The sequence below is a fragment of the Hibiscus syriacus genome, unplaced genomic scaffold (genome assembly GCF_006381635.1).
Source record: "Hibiscus syriacus cultivar Baekdansim isolate YM2019G1 unplaced genomic scaffold, ASM638163v2 tig00110220_pilon, whole genome shotgun sequence".
Classification (NCBI taxonomy): Eukaryota; Viridiplantae; Streptophyta; class Magnoliopsida; order Malvales; family Malvaceae; genus Hibiscus; species Hibiscus syriacus.
Genome location: NW_024062634.1, coordinates 401,235 through 417,561, shown reverse-complemented (window position 1 = coordinate 417,561; position 16,327 = coordinate 401,235). Strand labels below are relative to the sequence as shown.

The following is a 16,327-nucleotide window of genomic DNA, read 5'->3' as shown; positions in this document are numbered from 1 at the left end:
AGCATAAAGGTTATTTAAACGGGTATCAGGCCGGGTATCGAGCGGATATATATTTAAAAATAATAAAATATTATATTTTTTTAATTTAAATTAAATTTATTATATTATATATATATATATTATTTTAATATTTATCGGACCGGGTATCGGGGCGGGTAATCGGGGCGGGGATTACCAAACCCATCCTCGTCCCCGTTTAGCATAAATGGTTTTTCCCCGTCCCCGTCCCCGTTTATCATCCCCGAACCAGACCCGTTTAATTCAATTTTCGATTTTCCCCTTTGGGTTCGGGTTTTTTTGCCATCCCTAGATTCAAGAACACGGATCCGTTTAAACTACATTCTAAGGAAACTGAAACATATTCATCAGAGTTTAGCATCCAACTCAGCTCAAGAAGAGTAAGATTCATTTCAAATACCTCTATGATCAAAATATAACGGGAGCAGCACGCTGTCACATTCACATAGCGGGAGCCAAAGAGAGAAATTCAAGCCAGAGGGACCAAAAAACATGAGAAAATGGCCAGGTAAATAGGGAGGCATCATTGCCTACCCTCTCTCAAGCCAGACCCTGCTTTATCTTTGTTTATCTCTGCTTCTGTACCCTCTTGTCCCGTATTGGCAGCTCGATAGGCTTCTGGGCCTCATGCGGATGGTCTGGGCCCTTGTAAACCTTTAGGTGGTTAAACAATGCTCTACCAAGCTGAGGAAATGCGAGTTAAGCGCAAGTCAATAATCGATAAACATCATGCACAGAGTATACAAAAGAAAAATGGATTCAATGCAACAGCTGATAACCTTGATATAGTTGGAGAAAACATAATACCCCAACCAAAGTCATATTTCGAAAATTCTTAACAAAGTTTAAACGACATGGCAAGCTTATCATTTAGCAGTTGATAACCTTGATATAGTTGGTAAAATAATACCCCAACCCGACTCATATTTGGAAAACTCTTAACAAGTTTTAAACAGCATGGACAGCTTAGCAGATAGCAGTATTTGAGCACAGACGTGCAAGAAAAGCTGAGCACACAATGATAAATAGTTAAGACATTTCGGATTGATTGATCAGCAATTAGACAAATTCCAAAGGCTTAAGGATTTATTCCCTTCATTTCGCACCCAAAATATTGGTAAATTGAATGGAAAATTTTATATCTACATATGAATTCATATAAAGAACTTATCTTATGTGCCGGATTCTTCACATTCTCTCAAGTTCCTGTGTCCTACATCTATGTCTGACACATTCATATATACATATGTACAACCTTCTGATATATTTGATAAGAACTTCGAAAAACTGAGCAGACTTGTACTAGGTAGTAGGTACATACTCATATCCGACACTCAACCCAAGTTCTTGTAACAAATATCTACATGTTGGTCTCGAGTTAGAAACAATGAACTTACCCTTCCTTAGGAAGCATACCACGAACAGCATGCTCAATAATTCTCTCGGGAATTCTCTGCTGCAGCTGGTTGAATGTTTCCACTTTCATGCCACCCGGTCTTCCTGAATGCCTCCTGTAGAGTTTTTGCGTCCTTTTCTTTCCGGATACAGCAACTTTTTCAGCATTCACCTATGGAGTCAAAGCACACCAAAAACAATCATAGTCACCACAGAACAAATCATGTCCAAAATAAAGAAACCAAGACTTTTAGAGCACTTGTATCATGTAAATTGCACAACGCAACCAACAATTTCGTCAGAGCTAAACCTCTTTTCAACCTTGATTAGCAACAAGCACGAACGACCGAACGACCACAACCGCTTACCACTATCACAAAGGCTCCCATATCCACACTAGGAGTATAAGTGGCCAAATTCTTTCCACGAATATGAACAGAAATTGTCGATGCAAGGCATGCGGGGAGAAAAGCAAAATGTCATCACAGAATACAGTGCGAATTACACAGCACATGAAAAGATTTTGAAAGTGAAAGTAGACCCCAATTAATAAGTGTCTATGCACACCATTAGAGCAGAAATTCCACTTACAGATGTTCACCAGTAATTTTCATTCAAACGAAGTTAGAAATATCCACTTTTACAATCCCAGGAATAATCTAACAGATAAAGTTCAAAGCTGAACTTTTACCAAGTCTAGCTCAAGGTTCAAATCAACAACAATCCAAAATTTACAGACAAAATGAACAAAAAGCTCGAGAGAAAATTGGGTTTAACCAAAGACCCTAAGAATAACAACTTCAGCGGTCATAATTACATTAACTAACGTTCCACTCAAAACCCAGAAGAAAAAAGACGAAAAAAAACTTTAACAAAGAAAGAAGAAGAGTCTTACAGGGCCATCAGCCTCGGATTCCTCGAACATCCAACGCTGGTTTTCAGGGACAATAGAGAGGTCCTGGCAACGAACCCTGAAATCCCGTTTAGAGAAAGACAATGTTGTTGTCGTCCGAACACCAGAAGGTTTGGACAATGCCAGAACTGGGAAGAACCCAAGAAATGAGCTTTGGTTACTGGGTATAGTCTTTTTCAAAGAACCAAATGAAGTTCTCTCTGAAGAAGAGAAAATGGGTGAGGTTAAAGCACAAAGGATTGCCATTTCTTTGGCTTTACATTCTACTGGTTCACCCTTTGCTGCTTTTATCAACTACTACAAAGTACAAACCGGATAGATGGTTTTTCATATCTGGCTTTTACTTTCATTTCTTTCTCGGTTTTTGCTGCCCGGTGATTGCAATCAGTAATCAGAAATTAATTCCTTGGTTATCAAGCTTGGACCAGATATGGATAGATTTGGGCTTTACGGTAATATGGCTTGCGCTTTTAAAATAGAAGCTTAAATCTACCATGAAAATCAACACAAGACGATGTAGAAGAATAGATTGGACCTGCAAATTCCATTTAAAGATGGGGGGAAAATACTCTCGACCTGAAAAACTAATTATCATTACTTTTTATTCTAAAAATATTAAGATTTTAACAATGAAGAAAAATATTTTTTTAAAATTTTCGAATTTAAATAAACATATATGTAAGATGTACGTAGCGCGTTAGTAATGATCAAGGAAAATTCGAATACTACCTGACTTCATTATTAAGAAAACTATACACGTACTTCTAGAAAACCATGCAAACCGCATCAATCACGCATCCTATTTGATTGACCATTCTAAATCCATGCGTTGACTATAAGGGTATTTGGATGGAGGAATGTGAGATTCTCATGGAAATGAAATTCACGTTCCTCCGTTTGGTTAGTTGAGAATCTCATTTCTGGTAATGTAAGATTATCAATAGTGAATTTTTTTGTGTATATTACCGGGAATATCATTATCTTCATTTTCTTAGGTATTGTTGGATTATCGGTGTTTTGGACTAAAATACCCTTAATTTTTTTTTCAAAAATATCATTTTTCTGTCGTTGAATATAAAATTCTACGAAGTTAAATTACAAATTTATCCTTAAACTATTTTAGATTTACAAAAAAAATCTATAATTAAAATTTTATAGTTCAGGAGTTAAAATAAAATTTTACCCTTTCATTAAACCTTTTTATTTTTTCAATTTTATAAAAAATTATATAAATTTTATGAATTAAATTTTTTAAAGAAATATATAAATATTTTTCCAACTTGTTAAAAAAACAAATATATAATAAGGACAATATGCTCAAATATACATTCCAATAATCTTTTATTCATTTAACCAAACACGGTAATCTTACATTCCTGCTAAACAACCAAACACAAAATACAAAATTCACAGTAATCCTATTCCCTTATAATCTTACATTCTCACTGGTAATCTTATATTCGTGAACCAAACGCAACCTAAATGCAATACTTTTGTCTGCAACAGAACTTTGAAGGTCTTGGTCCACGGTGACAGAGACTACAAGTATTTTACATTATGGCAGATAATTGAGGAAAGTTTTTCTGAATAATTTCCAAGAAATTGCAAACACATGTTTGTTTATTTAAAAAACATAAAAAATTTAATAAACGAATCTAAACTAATATATAAAGGTAATTCACAGATTATCCCTCCTCCTCTAAGTTTCTTTCCTGTCATGGTCATTACAACGCGGATGAGGGGATAGCACAGAGCTAGAGTGATAATGACTTTTGGTTTATGGTTTGGTTTTAACTAGTTGACGGACTTTTTTTTTTTTTTTTAAGAAATCACAAATTGCAGAAATGGTAAGATGAAATAGAACTCTTCACTTGTTAGCCTCAGCTTAATCTCATTTCCTGTCACTGAAAGTACCCAAGGATGACGAGACCAAAACAGCCCTTCTTTTGGCTCTTCCTCCACCTGCTTGCCTTAGTTTTATCTTCGTTCCTCATGCTGCACCGAAGAATCATAGGCATGCACTGTGGCCGCTTTACTCAGTGTGGAAACCTTAACATCAGCCCCTTTTCGATTAAATCCCAGCCCCTATATGTGGTAATCCGTTTGTTTCATATGTTGGGCTTCTGTGCGACAACAACCGCACAATTCTCTCCGGCGAACAAGGAAATTCTATGTCCACATCTCTTATGTTAAGTACACTATTACTCTTTTAGATGTGAATCTGTACAACCGTAACTGCTCCTTCCTCGCAGTTCCCTTCCGTTTCGTGATTCTTATAATGGAACATTACTTCAACCGGAAGTTGATCATTATGCGTACTATAATTATAGCGAGATATACGTGGTGCTGCAGTAGGAAGATGAATAAGTCTTGGTCTGGGGTTAGTTACATCGATGCTTCTCGTTGCTCTTCCTCATCTCCACCAACGATAGTAATTCTTTTATTATTTTTTGGATGGCGAAACGGCGCCGTCTGATTTACATCCGTCGTGCACGGTTGAAGCCCGGGTTCCGATCGATCTGCATAATATTAGTGGCGCCTCTACTTCTGATATTTACAAAAGCTAATGATGGGCGTCCAACTCAGATGGAGAGAGTCACCGGCTTTACCGCACTTCTTTGTAATGTAAGGATTTTTTACTTCGTGCGTTTTACTTATGGGTAATTTACGTTTTTCATCAATCAATTTTCATCGTTTGATCAGTGGAGAATTAGGGTTTAATGCTCATCTCTTCTTCACCTCTCTACTAATATTAAGAAGAAAATTTTCTAGCGTCGAAAAATCAAGGGAATTTGAAAATTTAAGTTAGAACTTTGAGAAAGAAATTGCATAGGTGTTTGCACAAAACTGAAAGAAAGTTTTGTGGACTTTGTATAAATTTTAAAAATAATATGTCATAATGTTATTACATTTAAATAATATGTCATAATGTTATTACTAATTGACAGAAAAGTGAACAAAAGAAAAATAATTCAAAAGTTTGGTGATGAAATTAAAAAATTTATATTTGATTGTAAAAAAAATCACTATAAAAGTTGAGTAATGAAGAAAAAAGTAGTTTGCCCTTTACTTTGTTGTTTTGAAGTATTCTCTACTCTATTATTTTTGGATAAACTAATTAAATGGTCATTTAACTTTCAGTACACTTTTATTTCAGTCATTAAAAATCATCTCAAATAATATTGTTATTATAAAATTGCTCATTTTAGTTTATCAATGGCTAATAGAGGGTAAGGGAAAGCAGAGATAAGTACTATTGTTTGAGTGATATAGGGGTTGATTCGAATCGTGATAACATTAGGGATGGTCAAAATACCTGAATCGACGGGTTTTGATCTTACCCGACCTAAAGGGATAGTTTTTTTTAAAAAAAATTTTGGGCAGGGTGGGGGGGAGTTAAAAATTTTGAGCGGGGCGAGGCCGGTTTTAAGGTGAAAATCACCGACCCACCCGCCCCAGTTAATATATATATATATATATATACTATAATTAATATTTAAAAAAATATTTTATATTATTAAAATATTATATTAATTATTAAAAATATAAATTATATAATATATTAATTTAACCGTTTTAAGTATAATAAATAATTATAAATATATTATTATAAAATTTATCATTTAAATTAATTTTAAAAATAATATATTTAGATTGGATCAAATCGGTCGAGGTTTCAATCTAAAATTCAGGACAAAAAACTTAAATTCATCGGGGCAGGGCGAAATCAAATTTTAGATATATGTTTTCGGCTCAGGCCGGAGAGGCCAAAAAAGCAGCCCACCCCGCCCCGTCCATTCCTAGATAACATGTAACGGGTTAGTATGGAAAGAGACTAATGAGAGGTAAAAGATGGATAAAAATGAATTTTATTATAATTGGTTAAAGTGAGTTTTATTTGATAAAATAAAATAGTTCAAGTGGTAAGCTTGATATCACTTAAGTAAGGTCTTAAGTTCGGTCCTGTGTATGTAGAAAATCCTCATTGGGAGAGTCACCCATCAAAGTCAGATGTGCGACCCGGTCGGTCCAGATTAGTCAAGGCGAAGCCTTAGAACTGTGGAGTGCAACCAAAAAAGAAAGACATATCAACATTTGTTAAAACAATTGAGTGATTAAAATAAAAAGTAATGATTAAAATGAAATGTTTTAAAAATGGGATGACTAATTGGAGAATTTATTACTTTTTAGAGATTGTAAGAATAAAATGAACAATATTTTGCAACGTCAGTGACTAAATTAAAGTGGATATATTTTTAATAATAATAAAATAATATGTTTCTGAACGAACAAACTGATAATATCTTTGCAACGTCAGTGACTAAATTAAAGTGGATATATTTTTTTAATAAAATAATATGTTTTCTGAACGAACAAACTGATAATATCTTAGAGTTAGATTATCATTTGTGTATAATTTTCTTATTTTTATATAAATTGTGTATTTAATATTTGATAAACTTAACCATTTCTTTAATGTGTTTTGCTCAACTCCAGGCTGGGGACCTTCCTTGGAAGTGCTAATGACGGTATGTTATTGTTTTACAGATTTCGCTTACTATTATAACCTCTGATAGAATTGAAATTTGCAAAAATGGTGTTAAAGTATTAGCATCTAAAAAGGTATAATGTAAGAATTATACCTAAATTTGACAATTTAGTCCATTTTGATACCTAAAATCATTTTCCTAATTTAGTCATTGCATTTAGATTTTTATTCATTTTTACGACAAGACATCATGAAACTGTATCATATAATCACTCAAAAGTATATATTTTAAAATTTTGTATTGTGAAAATATATCCATCTGCGATTGTTGTTGACACTCTACTAACAGGATCATATGATTATTAAATTTTTTTTATTAATTAATAGATTACATTTGATTAAAGAATTTGCCCTTACTTTCCTACCATTCAAGTAGCACTTATTTCTTGTATCTTCTTGTAACTGGATTGTCTTCTGTTGTAGAATTCGGTACGCATTAGTCCTATACTTCTATCAATGATTAAGAAACGAAAGTACACATTTTACAGTTATGTTGTTGTTCGATTTTCCTTTCTGATACTTTTTTCTTGAAAGAACAGTGATGGTAGCAAGGACAATTTTGGGGGTAATTTGCTTGATTATCCTTGTTCTGTACAAATTCAGAAGAAGGCATTTGTCGATGGACGAGGAGATAAAGGCCAAGATTTCATCAACGAAGTCGCGTCGATAGGGAGATTCACCACGTGAACATCGTGCAACTCATCGGATTTTGGTGGAAGGCAAGAAACAAGCTCTGGTCTACGATTTCATGACGAACGGATCACTAGACAAGTTCGTCTTCTCCCCAGAAAGCAACAGTCTAAGCTGGCAAAAGATGTTCGAAATCGCACTCGGAATCGTCGAGGTATCGAATATTTGCACAACGGCTGTGCCATGCAGATCTTACACTTCGATATCAAGCCGCATAACATCCTTCTGGACGACAACTTCAACCCTAGAGTCTCGGATTTGGCCTTGCGAAGCTGTATTCGACAGATGACAGTATTGTCTCTCACAGCAGCACGAGGAACAATGGGGTACATGGCTCCCGAACTGTTTTACAAGAACATAGGAGGTGTTTCTTATAAGGCTGATGTTTATAGCTTTGGGATGATGCTAATGGAATGGTGGGGAGAAGGAGAAATTTGAATGCTTCTGCTGATCATTCGAGTCAAATCTATTTCCCTTCATGGATTTATGATCAATTTGAGCTGGGGGAGATAGAGCTTGGGACATGACGGAAAATGAAAAGAAAACTGTGAGGAAAATGGTAATTGTCGCCTTTTGGTGCATTCAGACAAAGCCGATATATCGTCCTTCAATGAGTAAGTTCTGAAGATGCTTGAGGTGAAGTGAGCTCCTTGAAGTACCCCCAAGTCGTTTATATTTTCAGTGGACATGTCGACTAATGATAGTAATTAATTAATTTTCTTTGATATAACTGTTCGAATCAGAATCTTCTAAAAAGAACAACATTCGATACATAATGACTTATATTTGTATTTCAATACTAGGAGAATGTAATGTACTGTAATGACTTGTTTTCTGTATTTCAATTTACTACACCATGAATTCTCGTTGTTTTGGTTGTCTGTTTTTGGTCTGCAATATGTTCGAACTTGTCTACTCATACATATATATGTAATACAATTATGATATTCTAGAGATAGGTGAGAGTGATTAGTGTTGGTTGCTTTATTCTAAGCAAAAGCTTCAGGTGAGATTTCATTGGATATGGATTTGGAGATGGATGAACTTAAACAACAGCCCCCACATGATCATCATATTCATCGGCGTTCATTGTCCACAGTTGCTGAATCACCTTCGCCGCCAGCAGCGGCGGCCATTCCAAGAGTCTCCTTTGAGAACAACCCTGTAAGAAGAAGACAAAGTAAAGAAGAGAGTAGGGACTATAGGGATGGGTGATGGGGTTGTAAAGTGCAGTTCAAATTCTTCAATCAAAAGAACCGAAGGTAGTTCTCTTCAGAGGAAATCAAGCTTATTAGCCACCAAGACAAAGTCCAGGTTGATGGACCCTCCCACACCGGAAAAAGGTGAGCCGAAATCGGCTAGAGCCGGCACCGGGAGGTCGGGACAGATAACGAAATCCGGGTTTCTAGGGAAACATCTGGAGGAAGAAGATGATGATCCATTTCTCGAAGAGGATTTGCCTGATGAATACAAGAAATATAAGCCAAGTGTTCTGGTTTTGCTTGAATGGTTAAGTTTGATTGCCATTATTGCTGCTTTAATTTGCAGTCTTACAATTCGTTCTTTAAGAGAGAAACGTTTGTGGCAGCTTATGTTATGGAAATGGGAAGTTTTGGTTTTAGTTTTAATCTGTGGCAGATTGGTTTCAGGTTGGATTATAAGGATAATTGTGTTTTTTATTGAGAAGAATTTAATTTTGAGGAAAAGGTTTGTATTTTGTTTATGGAGTGAAGAAAGCTGTTCAGAATTGTTTATGGCTGGGTTTGGTTCTGATTGCTTGGCATTACTTGCTTGACAAGAAAGTTGAAAGGAAACCAAGAGTAAATTTCTTGGATATGTTACTCAAGTTTTGGTTTGTCTTGTGGTGGGAGTAACGTTGTGGTTAGTGAAGACTCTTTTGGTGAAGGTATTGGCCTCTTCTTTCCATGTTAGTACTTATTTCGATAGAATCCAGGACTCGTTTTCACATCAATGTGATCGAGACTCTTTCCGGTCCTCCGTTGATCGAGATTCAAAGGGCAGAGGAGAAGAGGAGAGACTTGCGAACGAAGTTATGAGCCTGCAGAAAGCCGGTGCTAAGGTTCCTCTGGGGCTTAGGACGTCTACCCTTTCATCGCCCCCTTCTGCAAGAACGATAGGGAGTGGACGGAGCCAGAAAAGTCCCCGAGTAAAAAGTCCTATGCTTTCCCGTGTGCTTTCTTCGGAGAAGGAGAGAAGGATGATACGGGATAACAATTGACCATTTGCACAAACTGAATCATAAAAATGTCTCTTCTTGGAATATGAAAAGGTGATTAATATAGTCTGCCCATGGGGCTCTTTCCACTCTGGATGAACAGATACAACATTCGACTCACGTGATGAGTCTGCGAACAAAATTAGAAATGAACATGAGGCAAAAGTTGCAGCGAGAAGAATATTTCAGAATGTTTCTAAGCCGGATCCAAGTGCGTCTATTATTACCATTTACGATGCAATAGATTCTATCTGTGGCTTAAACTACTATCATTAAATATCATTTACTTAGCTGTGAACAAGTAGTAACTATATGTTGCTGTTCTTAGTTTAACTGATGAGTTGCAGGCTTAATGGTAACATGATATTGTCTGGCTGGCTTGAATTCTTAAGAAACATGCACCTAAGATGTTTTTTTCCTCGTCTTATCACTAATAATTGTCGTCTCAGGTTCATCTACTTGGAGGGCATTGGACGTTTTCTCCAAGAAGATGAAGCTTTGAAGACTATGAGTCTCTTTGAAGAAGCATCCGAAAGAAGGAGAATTAACAAGAAGGCCCTGAAGAATTGGGTGGTAAGAATATATGCAACCCCGTCTTTATCACGTTGGATGGAGGGGAACCTTATATTTTCCAAGCACTCGTTAAAGCAAGACCATGTCCCCCGTATGTATGCTAATAATGTGACGATGCACTTTGATGTAGGTCAATACTTTCAGAGAACGAAGGGCACTCACCTTGACACTGAACGATACCAAAACGGCTGCCAACAGACTTCATCGGGTAGTGGACGTTCTGGTTGGCACAATCATAGTGGTTATTTGGCCCTCATCCTCGAAATCGCCACCAGCAAAGTTCTTGTTTTCATTAGCTCTCAACTGCTTCTTGTAGCTTTCATATTTGGAAACACCTGCAAGACAGTGTTTGAAGCCATTATATTCATATTTGTTATGCACCCATTTGATGTGGGCGACAGGTGCGAAATCGATGGAATTCAGGTACCTAAATAAGCATGTGAACTTTTCCCCCCTTTTATCCTACCTATCACATGAACTACGAATTATCTGTTTGAATGCTTGAGCTATCAATAAGTCACAACAAATGAATTGCAGATTATTGTGGAGGAAATGAACATCTTAACTACTGTTTTCCTAAGATACGACAACCAGAAGATCATAATCCCGAACAGTGTCCTGGCTACGAAGGCCATACATAACTACTATCGTAGCCCGGATATGGGAGATGCAGTCGAATTCTGTATCCATGTGAAAACTCCTGCAGAAAAGATTGGTTTAATCAAGAAGAGGATATTGAGGTGAGTAGAAAAAATGCAATTGCTTACCTTGCTTTGCTTTTGTTTAAAAGAGTATTTTCTGTTCATGTGTGACGAGTAATGGAACATATGACTAACATGTCTGATCCAATGCACCACAGCTTCGTCGAATGCAAGAGCGACCACTGGTATCCGGATCCAATGATCATCTTAAAGGAATTCGAAGAGCTGAACAGAGTGAGGATAGCAATATGGCTCGCACATAAAATGAATCACCAAGACATGGGGGAGAGATGGACAAGAAGGGAACTCTTGGTTGAAGAGATGATTAAGATTTTCAACGACCTCGATATTAAATACCGCTTATATCCCACCGACATCAATGTTTGTAGCATGCCTCCCGCAGCATCCGATCACCTTCCTCCTAATTGGACAGGACATGCGGCATCCGATCGCCTTCCTCCTAGTTGGACAGGACCTGCTAGATAAACAAGGTAACTAGCAAAAACTACAAAACCCAATCTTTATGTACTCGAGAATAAATACCCTTTGGTATAGTTTCAAAATTGCAGGTGGGATCTCTGGCCTTGTGAAAATTTTCTATTATATACATACAAACTACTTCTATGGTTCGTATCATTCTGGTAGGTTGAACCAAATCTGTTTTGCTTGATGATTGTGTATAGCTAAGAACTAATAATTTACAATTCATTTCATGGATTTGTTGTGTATGATGCCCCATTACCAATTATCATCAATTTCTCAATCACTAATTTCTCTGTCACAAATCAGTCTTTGGTTCTCTGTAATACAAAATATAAGGAACCATTTCCCCAGCTGTTGCCAGCCTGCAACTGATATTTTGTCTAGTGAGATAAATCTTATGCTACAAATTGGCATCGTGCCGATACATTATATAAGAGGACGTACGATCCAACATGCTTAAGTGCTCAAGTTTGAACTCAAACCAGCTTGGAACATGATCAAGTTTGAGCTTGAACCAGCATTGTCATGAATCTTTTCAATAAATGTTTTTCGGCATTTGGGCCTCGGTAATCAGTCAAAATATCGGACAACCACGAAGATTATCATCAATGATTCAGATTACAAACCGATTGTAACTGACATCAATGAAAATAATGGAATGTCAAAACTCTAGACTAATATTCTACCTTGTGAATCATGATGAAATACAAGCAGTTAATAGGAAACCGACATCAACTCCTAACGTTTAACGATCTTTTTTCTAGTACACCTTTTTGTTCTGGTTTTTTCGTTTTATCAACCAAATATCAACGGCAGGATAGACAATGATTTCAACATACAAGAGAAGTGGCTTAGCCCAGACTGGAAGCAAGTAGTTCAAGCCGGTGCATGGAAGGATAGAAGCCTATATAGATAATAGGCTATAAGAACACATGAGAAGGTGGATTTGGAACCTTGGGAAGACTAACTTGTGCATTCGAAGTTTACCAGATGATTCTAAATATGTCGCCGGCGTTTCGGGATGGATCCGGTACGCCGTAAACTGAAAGGGTTTTTCAAAACTGAGCAGCATATGTCGGGAACATAAACCACACTGTCACATTGATTGCGAGAATCTTTCGGCCAATACATCCCTGAGGCTGTAGGAGGCGAAGGCATATGTGGTACAGCCCATGAGGAGTCTGGCACCTGACCCAAGCGCTCATCATCGTCTAACTCGTCATCAGCAGATCTCAAGATTGATGAACTGTCAGAATCTCCATTCTTGCCACTATCAGCCTGGAAGAATCCAGCAAAAATAAGCCAGACACATAACTCTTAGATCCATTAGCCAGACATTTCAAAATATATTACAAGTAGAGCAATAGAAGACAGAAGACAACATTGTATAGTTTAATTTGCTAGCTGAACTACAGCATTAGTATAATATAACCTAATAAAGAACTCAGTTTGCACACATGAATATTATTCGAAACAAGAAGAAAATGGGAGGCATCCACTCTACATTAGACCAACATAAAACATAGTACAAACAACTATGAGAGTACCTTAGATGACCCATCGTCCATGTAACCATAGCTTTGATTGAAGTCAGCCAACCCAAATAATCATCCATTTGCCATGTCTGTATGTTTCCAGGTGTTGAACCCCCTGCATATGTTAGTTTTGTCAGCTCACTGTTCTCGTATCCAATATTTGATGGTAGGACCTCATTGACATTGTATCCACCAGTAAATGCCATAGGAGCTCCCCTTCTAGATATAGAATTAGTTTTAGTTTCTGAAGTCTTTTCACTAGAAGGTGATTTGACATCAAACGACGATGCACCAGGGTCAGTTGTTGTTTCAAGACCAACTTTTACTCCAGTAAGCAGAAATCTTTGATGACCAGAGACATAAGGATTTGCTGTATGTATAGCAACATCACATTTTCGGCACAGTAAAGCTCGATCTTGCAAACAAAGAAAAACCCAGATGCTTCCTGTCAAGAAAGTTTAATATATCAGAATAGAATGTCACAAGGAATACTTATTCCAAAAAAAAAAGGCAGATATGACAACTAAGCTACAAAATCAAAAAGGTCGAGACTCTAGCCCCCATGTCGCAGTAGATATGATAATATTTTGAGAAATAACCATCAATATGCCATGGTAGAGAAGTTTCCACTCTCTTTCTTGACTTCCATCCAACTTTGCACTAGTACAGAAAATTTGGTTTTATAGATAGCTCAATGACAAAAATTTAGTGCAGTATCAGAAAGCTAGTACTAATCAGGTAAAACTTTAAATAAACTACATTTGTAAATAAGTTGCATTAAAATGCACCAAGTTTTGCATAAGTCATCATCTCATACTCTTTCCTACAACAACATTAAAAGGCTGCTTCTTCTGAATCAATAGGTAACTCCTGAAACTTAAGTATAGTTGCTTCCTTTTTCTTAGGAAAACAGTTTAATGTTGTTTTGACCAAGCAATACTAGGTCAAACAAAATATGAGTGAAGAATAGGTTTTTGTTTTGATAGAGCAGTTTGTTAGCACAATAAGTGTGGTACAACACCAGGTTTGAGTTTCATGGGCAATAATTTCCACCTATCAATAGATGGAACTCAAGGAAAATAGACTCCAGCAGCAGCAATGCTGACATCTGTGCCCATAAAAAGAATCAAACACTATAATTCCAAGCCTCGCCTCACACTTTAGCCATGCAAAAGCAGTTTTTGCTTGTGAGTTGCTCTTCACTATTCTTTGATTGTTGCTCTCACTGCTCATCTTTTGCCTCCCCCGAAGCAACAGGGAAACAAACTGATTGAAGAATAAAAAATTAAATATATAATTTTACTTTTACTTTTACACAAACTAAACATTTCATTCAGTCATCCACTCATTTTATTCAAAAAATGGCACTTCCAAAAAATAAAGTAGAGAGAACGAAAGGACCCTATTTGTTAGTCAAAAATAAAAAATCAGCAAAATATTGATCGAAGTTAAGAATCCTAAATATATAAACTACAAAAGGTTTCCCCAAATTTACTAATAGTATCTCATTTCTCTTAGATAAGCTGAATAAAGCAACTCTGATCAAAACTTCCAAATCAAACCCAAATTCCATCTTATCTTAAAAATAGAAAAATTGACTTCCAGAATAAACATAATTACTAAAGCCCCAAAAGAATTTTTTTTTTGAAGGAGTACCTGACAAATATCACATTTAGGAATCTGAGAAGAAGAAGAAGAAGATAGCGAGACACGCTGATGCTTGCTGGCCAACTTGTTGGCAGCGTGGACTTTCTCGTCGCACGCCCAACACAGCGCCGCCTCGTCCGCGCAGCACAGCACCACCGCCTCCGCCGCCTCGCATACGTTGCACTGAATTCTCATCTCACTTCACTTTTTCCTAAAAAAAAATCACAAATTTCAGATCTTTTTGTTTCTCCGGCTGGTAGAGGGGTTTATTAATGGTTTAAGGCAATGGGGAGAGGCGAGAAGAAGCCACGAAACCAATGAACCGATTCCTTTTACTATTTTATTATTAATGAATAAAAAATTGGATTTGGTTGGGATTTTATAAGGGTGGCACAAAGAGGATATTTTGTGAGGCTGTGATTTGAGAAATGTAGACGTGGCTGGTTTCTGGCGTGTCTTTGACTGCCGCCTTTCTGGCTCTGTCGGATCCCTACAAGACCAGTAAACCTTTGAACTGTAAAAATTTTAATTCGAATAAAAAAATTAATTTGATCCATTTAAAATTTGTTTTTTAATTACTCTAATCAAGACAAAATTTATATATTATTATCTAAATATTTAAATATCATATTAAATACTATATCTATTTTATCTATATTTAATTCTTTTAAGGATGCAATATTTATAAATTATTTAAAATTTAAGTTTCAAAATCAGTTAAATATTATAATCAAATTAAATATTATCAATTTTTAATTTTATAACACTTAAATTTGATTTTCACTTCAATTATACCATTGAGCCATTAAACTGTTGACAGTTAAATCAAAATGATGTCGTTTTGATGAGGTGTCTATGTCTTTAGCTGTCATCCACGTCGACAGTCACATAATCGTGTTGTTTATGATTTAACGGTTCAATGGTATAATTGAAACGAAAATCAAAATTCAATGCTATAATTTATAAAATTGAAAGCTCATTGGTCTAAATTTCGATGGTATATGATGTAGTTTACCCTATAAGTAATTAAGAATCTTACTCATCGCTTTTCTATGAGTTGATTGCACTATATATATATATATATATAATTATGACCTTTATTTCAAACTAATCTTTACATTTCTAAATATTATAATCTCAACCCAAAATTTATTCAATTATAAATTAGTTTCTAAACTTTTAAATATTTTAAATTCATCCTAACATTATGACCCTCATTCTATGTTGGCCCTAAACTTTGCTCCAATTTCATCCTCAAACATTGGAATGTTCAAAAGTCTGGGGACTAATTTGGAGCGAGGGATATAGTTTGGGGGAGGAATTCGGAACATTTAAAATTTTGAAGATCAATTGATAATGTGAGTTATATTTTGAGGATAAAATTGAAATGGTCAAAAGTTTAAAGACTAATTTAATATAACAGTCATAATTTAAGGTCATATAGTGCAATTATAAGTGTTGTTCGATAGTTAATTTTATTAATTGGGAGAGGTTGGCAGGAGTTGTGATTTATGAACCTTCTGGTGACAATGAAATGTACGGATAAAGAAAGTTCCTTAAATTAATAATACATCACCAATGATCCCT

The 16,327-nt window shown here is 35.9% G+C and overlaps 1 long non-coding RNA gene and 4 pseudogenes across 1 annotated transcript; 3 read left to right on the top strand and 2 right to left on the bottom strand.

Annotated features, from left to right (window-relative positions):
* Window positions 1-343: 343 nt before the first annotated feature.
* On the bottom strand, window positions 344-2,572 carry LOC120114073 (annotated as a pseudogene).
* Window positions 2,573-4,144: 1,572 nt separating this feature from the next.
* On the top strand, window positions 4,145-7,506 carry LOC120114140. The gene is made up of 3 exons (XR_005515363.1): window positions 4,145-4,951; window positions 6,824-6,855; window positions 7,415-7,506. It is a non-coding gene; the product is annotated as an uncharacterized LOC120114140 (long non-coding RNA).
* Window positions 7,507-7,510: 4 nt separating this feature from the next.
* LOC120114139 lies at window positions 7,511-8,434 on the top strand (annotated as a pseudogene).
* LOC120114072 lies at window positions 8,388-11,624 on the top strand (annotated as a pseudogene).
* Window positions 11,625-12,279: 655 nt separating this feature from the next.
* Window positions 12,280-15,110, bottom strand: LOC120114138 (annotated as a pseudogene).
* Between the last annotated feature and the right edge of the window lie 1,217 nt (window positions 15,111-16,327).